We start from the raw sequence: 5972 nt of genomic DNA on the forward strand, positions 1-5972 counted from the left end.
AACATTTATCAATTATTTGTATTGGGAACATTTAATATGCTATATTGTATATGTTATATAATATATAGCTATAATATATAAATATGTATAATATTTATAGGCTACAGAGTGATTTTTTAATACTGTATATAATGTGTAATGATCAAATGAGGGTAATTAGCATATTCATCACCTCCAACATTTATCAATTATTTGTGTTGGGAACGTTCAAAATCCTCTCTTTTAGCCCTTTGAACATATACAATAAATTATTATTAACCATATTCACCCTAAAGTGTTATATAGAACACTAGAACTTATTCTTCCTACCTATCTGTAATTTTGTAAGTTACTGTTCTTGAGAAAGTTAAGATTCTTTTGAATAATCTGAGATATGTGAAATAAGGTTAGTCACAGGATTTCCTGCCACAAGAGTTCACAAACAAACTTTCCTCACTTCCTCTTTTTTAAAGTTCAATTTAGGCTCACTGATAGTTGCTTTTGTTTTAGTGGTTACAGTCTCCACTCTGTTACTAATGGTTAAAAAGGGTGGAGAGAGCCTCAAGTGCTTGCTCTCAGTCTCTGTTTCCCTCTGTCTCCCTCAGTCTCTCTCTCTTTTACACAAACACCCCAAAGGCTTATATTAAAATGGCAGACATTCTATCCACTAGAAACTTAGAAAACTTAGATTCCTGCAGTGTCAGTTTCTTCCTCTCTCCTCCTCAGACACTTTGCTATCTGTCTTTTAATCCACAGAATCAACTATTTTCCCACCCTAACCCTTCTCTTGCCATCTTTCTCCCACTTCCCCAAGTGCCTAAGTTGTTAAATTGTCATCCCCCACGGAGCTCCAGGCTCTGAATTTTTCTGAGCCCCCAGCAAATTCTGTCTCTATCATCTTACCTCGTCGCACCTACACCGCTTTATAAGACAAATATTTCTATACCATCCTCATCTAAGGCCATGGGCTCAGCTAAACTGTGAGCTTCTTGAGGTTAAGGATTAGGTTTTATATATATGTGTGTCCCCTAAAACAGTGCCAGACCCTCAACATTTGTTGAATAAATGACGACAAAGCTAATGAATCTGAGAAAGTGTTAAATTCCTTCCAGGTAACAAAATCTTAGTTCAATCAAAATATGTGTTTTCACAAGGCTATAAAATAACCAATCTAAGGGTGGGAATTTAGACCCTAAGGAATGGTTTCTCCCTTTTGGTATATCACTGGTTCTTAGTATGTCATGTGTGATGGGAAAACGAGATCTCTTTTCTCATACATGTAGGTTCCCTTTTTTTACCAGTTTGTCTGGATTTTTCAGTAGCATTCCTCTCCTTTCACCTTGTCAGCTGAGGACCAGCTTAACAAGTATTTTGGATTTATAACTAAATTTTTCTGCAATATAAAGAAATTCCAAGCTATGTAGCTGTACAGTTTCTCCCAAGTACAAGTCACACGACTCACTTTGCATGGAGATAAGCTCTGGGTGGAACCTATCCGGTATCTATCTTCTGGCATTCCTTTTAAATCATAGGCCTTAGAGTGATTGGGATTCTGGGTGGTTCACTTTACTTCCACCCTCTAGTCCAGGGTGGAGCTATTGCCTTTGGGTCTCATGCTGGTTGCTGGAAACCAAGATTCTGTTTTTGTTCGTAACTTAGATGGAACACATTTGCTTCTAGGAGAACTCATTTCTGCCTATGCAGTCTGCACCTTCATCACCAACACAACTGATACATTCTGACTACTCTGCTCCAGAAATTTTAATTCTTTTCACCTTCCTGTCCCACCCCTATGACACAGGTCTTGTTCTCTGTATGAACTTTCCTATACATCTTATACTTTTCTTTTTTTGAGATGGTCTCATTCTGTTGCACAGGCTGGAGTGTAGTGGCATGATCATGGCTCACTGCAGTCTCGCCCACCTAATTAAAAAAAATTGTAGAGACAGGGTCTCCCTATGTTGCCCAGGCTGATCTCAAACTCCTGGACTCAAGCAATCCCCCCACCTTGGCCTCCTAAAGTGTTGTGATTACAGGAGTGAGCCACTGTGCCTAGATTACTTTTCTATTTTAGGAAGTTTTGCCCAGTGTTACCCATTACTGTGTATCTAGGTTCCTCTGCTTTAGATATTCCTTTTTTTCTTTCCTAGCTCTTCAGCCAATCTCTTTCCCCCAGCCTACATTCTCCTATCATAGCTTGTAGGCTCTGTCAGTTTTCTTTAAATGCCCCAATTAATTCTTTATAATGCACCAACTGGGGATTAACTTCACTGCCTCCTCCCACTCTTGATTTGGCTAAGGGATCCCTGTACCACCTAACTAACAATTTAGGAGCAAGAGATGGCACCATTCCAAGATGGCTGAATAGGAACAGCTCCAATCTGCAGCTCGCAGCATGATTGACACAGAAGACAGGTGATTTCTGCATTTCCAACTGAGGTACCTGGTTCATCTCACTGGGACTGGTTGGACAGTGGGTGCAGCCCACAGAGGTGAGCCGAAGCAGGGTGGGCTTCACCTCACCTGCGAAGTGCAAGCGGTCAGGGGATTTCCCTTTCCTAAACAAGGGAAGCTGTGACAGACTGTACCTGGAAAAATGGTACACTCCCACCCAAATACTGCACTTTGCCCAGCGTCTTAGCAGCCGGCAGACCAGGAGATTCCCTCCCATGCCTGGTTCAGTGGGTTCCATGCCCACAGAGCCTTGCTCACTGCTAGTGCAGCAGTCTGAGATCCACCTGCAAGGCTGCAGTCTGGTGGGGGGAAGGGCCTCTGCCATTGCTGAGGCTTGAGTAGGTAAACAAAGCTGCCAGGAAGCTTGAACTAAGTGGAGCCCACCACAGCTCAGCAAGGCCTACTGCCTCTATAGACTCCACCTATGTGGGCAGGGCATAGCTGAACAAAAGGCAGCAGGAACTTCTTCAGACTTAAACATCCCTGTCTGATAGCTCTGAAGAGAGCAGTGGTTCTTGCAGTATGGTGTTTGAGCTCTAAGAATGGACAAACTACCTCCTCAAGTGGGTCCCTGACCCCCATGTAGCCTAACTGGAAGACACCTCCAAGTAGGGGCCAACAGATAACTCATACAGGTGGGTGCCTTTCTGGGACGAAGCTTCCAGAGGAAGGATCAGGCAGCAATATTTGCTGTTCTGCAATATTTTCTATTCTGTAGCCTCCACTAGTGATACCCAGGCAAACACGATCTGGAGTGGACCTCCAGCAAACTCCAACAGACCTGCAGCCGAGGGACCTGACTGTTACAAGGACAACTAACAAACAGAAAGGAATAGCATCAACATAAAAAAAAAAAAAAGGACATCCACACCAAAACCCCATCTGTAGGTCACTAACATCAAAGACCAAAGGTAGATAAAACCACAAAGATGGGGAGAAACCACAGCAGAAAAGCTGAAAATTCTGAATACCAGAGTGCCTCTTCTCCTCCAAAGGATTGCAGCTCCTCACCAGCAATGGAACAAAGCTGGACGGATAATGACTTTGATGAGTTGACAGAAGTAGGCTTCAGAAGGTTGGTAATAAGGAACTAAGAACTTCTCCGAGCTAAAGGATCATGTTCTAACCCACTGCAAGGAAGGTAAAAACCTTGAAAAAAGGTTAGACAAATGGCTAACTAGAATAACTGGTGTAGAGAAAAATCTTAAATGACCTGATAGAGCTGAAAACCATGGCACGAGAACTTCATGATGCATGCACAAGCTTCGATAGCCAATTCGATCAAGTGGAAGAAAGGATATCAGTTATTGAAGATAAAATTAATGAAATGAAGCAAGAAGACACGATTAGAGAAAAAAGAGTAAAAAGAAATGAACAAAGCCTTCAAGAAATACGGTACTATGTGAAAAGACCAAATCTGCATTTGATTGGTGTACCCGAAAGTGATGGGGAGAATGGAACCAAGTTGGAAAACACTGTTCAGGATATTATCCAGGAGAACTTCTCCAGCCTAGCAAGGCAGGCCAACATTCAAATTGAGGAAATACAGAGAACACCACAAAGATACTCCTTGAGAAGAGCAACCCCAAGACACATAATTGTCAGATTCACCAAGGTTGAAATGAAGGAAAAAATGTTAAGGGCAGCCAGAGAGAAAGGTCGGGTTACCCACAAAGGGAAGCCCATCAGACTAACAGCGGATCCCTTGGAAGAAACCCTACAAGCCAGAAGAGAGTGGGGGCCAATATTCAACATTCTTAAAGGAAAGAATTTTCAACCCAGAATTTTACATCCAGCCAATCTAAACTTCATAATTGAAGGAGAAATAAAATCCTTTACAGACAAGCAAATGCTGAGAGATTTTGTCAACACCAGGCCTGCCTTACAACAGCTCCTGAAGGAAGCACTAAACATGGAAAGGAACGGCCAGTAACAGCCACTGCAAAAACATGCCAAATAGTAAAGATCATTGACACTATAAAGAAACTGCATCAATTAACGGGCAAAATAACCGGCTGACATCATAATGGCAGGATCAAATTCACACATAACAACATTAACCTTAAATGTAAATGGGCTAAATGCTCCAATTAAAAGACACACACTGGCAAATTGGATAAAGAGTCAAGACCCATCAGGGTGCTGTATTCAAGAGACCCATCTCATGTGCAGAGACACACATAGACTCAAAATAAAGGGATGGAGGAAGATCTACAAAGCAAATGGAAAACAAAAAAAAGCAGGGATTGCAATCCTAGTCTGATAAAACAGACTTTAAACCAACAAAGATCGAAAGAGACAAAGAAGACCATTACATAATGGTAAAGGAATCAATTCAACAAGATCTATCTATCCTAAATATATATGCACTCAATATAGGAGCACCCACATTCATAAATCAACTCCTTAGAGACCTACAAAGAGACTTAGACTCCCAAACAATAATAATGGGAGACTTTAACACCACACCTTACTGTCAATATTAGACAGATCAATGAGACAGAAGTCTAACAAGTATATCCAGGACTTGAACTCAGCTCTGCACCAAGCAGACTTAATAGATGTCTACAGAACTCTCCACCCCAAATCAACAGAATATACATTCTTCTCAGCACCACATTGCACTTATTCTAAAATTGACCACATAAATGGAAGTAAAGCACTACTCAGCAAATGTAAAAGAACAGAAGTCACAACAAACTGTCTCTCAGACCACAGTGCCAACAAATTAGAACTCAGGATTAAGAAACTCATTCAAAACCGCACAACTACATGGAAAATGAACAACCTGCTCCTCAATGATTCCTGGGTAAATAGCAAAATGAAAGCAGAAATAAAGATGTTCTTTGAAACCAATAAGAACAAAGAGACAACATACCAGAATCTCTGGCACGTATTTAAAACAGTGTGTAGAGGGAAATTTATAGCACTAAATGCCCACAAGAGAAAGCAGGAAAGATCTAAAATTGACACCCTAACATTACAATTAAAAGACCTACAGAACAAGAGCAAACACATTCAAAAGCTAGCAGAAGGCAAGAAATAACTAAGATCAGAGCAGAACTGAAGGAGCTAGAGACACAAAAAACCCTCAAAAAATCAATGAATCCAGGAGCTGGTTTTTTGAAAAGATCAACAAAATAGATAGACCACTAGCAAGACTAATAAAGAAGAAAAGAGAGAAGAATCAAATAGACACAATAAAAAATGATAAAGGGGATATTACCACCAATCCCACAGAAATACAAACTACCATCAGAGAATAGTATAAACACCTCTATGCAAATAAACTAGAAAATCTAGAAGAAATGGATAAATTCCCGGACATATACACTCTTCCCATGACTACACCAGGAAGAAGTTGAATCTCTGAATAGACCAATAACAGGCTCTAAAATTGAGGCAATAATTAATAGTCTACCAACCAAAAAAAGTCCAGGATCAGACGGATTCACAGCCGAATTCTATCAGAGGTACAAAGAGGACCTGGTACCATTCCTTCTGAAACTATTCCAATCAATAGAAAAAGAAGGAATCCT

This window comes from Colobus angolensis, unplaced genomic scaffold (assembly GCF_000951035.1).
Source record: "Colobus angolensis palliatus isolate OR3802 unplaced genomic scaffold, Cang.pa_1.0 Scaffold463, whole genome shotgun sequence".
Lineage (NCBI taxonomy): Eukaryota > Metazoa > Chordata > Mammalia > Primates > Cercopithecidae > Colobus > Colobus angolensis.